Raw genomic sequence first — 1,013 nt, 5'->3', positions numbered from 1 at the left:
TCAGCTGTTTAAGCAACCTGTGATCTGGAGCAACTCCCTTCACCCAACCACAGGTTATAGCACACGGAACTGCCCACAAGCATCTGAACTGGCCACCAGTGATTTATGTTCAATATCTCCAAGGTCCGGAGTGCCAACTTCACGTCAAGTGCTGGATTCTGGTGGTCCGTCTGTGTTTGTTTGAAACCGGGCCCGGCGAAATGGACTTGGAGCAAAGACTGCCTGGAATGCAAGCCAGCATCTATCCAGACAGCTCTGTCAGCAAACTCAGGAAACTGGCTGCGTTAAAAGGGAAGGCTGGGAAAGAGGCCCACATTTTGCAACAACCTGTAGGGCTCTCTCATGAGAACCCGCTGCTTGGGGGGGGGAGCAAAAGTGGAGCATAGGCTTTGACTGGGTGGGGTTTTTTTTATCCCTTTCCTTTCCCGCCCCCCTCAACCCTTTAAATTAATGAAGTACTTGCCCTGTCCATAATTCACCACCCAGTCCTCCAAACTGCCTCTGTCAAAGATCTCGTGTTGGATTAAAACAAAAAGAGAACATACAGTGAGTCAAATGTTTTCCTTCCCAGGCGGAGATAAGACTCAAAAAAAACATGTTCGAGAGCCTTAGGTTGGGAATTCATTTGTCACTCCTTTGAACAACAGCACAACAGAAGGAGGGATTGTTGAAAAACTGGCAAGGCATTGACGCTTTCCATATGTTCTCCTCTCTCCTGGATTCCCAGCCTACCTCCGAGTTCAAGATTAACCATCCAAGATAAGAAACCTGAAGAGACAATTGAACTCTTGGACCACAGATATCCTGAACAATTCCCTCTGAGAGTGGGAATCTGAGGGGGGGGCAGGCCCCTTAATTTTGTATCCCCAAATTAGCTAAGGCTGGACAATTTTGCAAGACTCAAGCAGATGCTATAGAGTTGTTTGTTGAATTTTCTTTCACGGTTTGTCTAGAACTGTTTTGAAGAAGAGAAGAGAAGAGAAGAGGAGAGGAGAGGAGAGGAGAGGAGAGGA

The sequence above is a fragment of the Protobothrops mucrosquamatus genome, unplaced genomic scaffold, assembly GCF_001527695.2.
Source record: "Protobothrops mucrosquamatus isolate PMUCROS unplaced genomic scaffold, P.Mucros_1.0 scaffold_38, whole genome shotgun sequence".
NCBI classification, from domain to species: Eukaryota; Metazoa; Chordata; class Lepidosauria; order Squamata; family Viperidae; genus Protobothrops; species Protobothrops mucrosquamatus.
Note: the sequence above shows the minus strand (reverse complement) of the source record.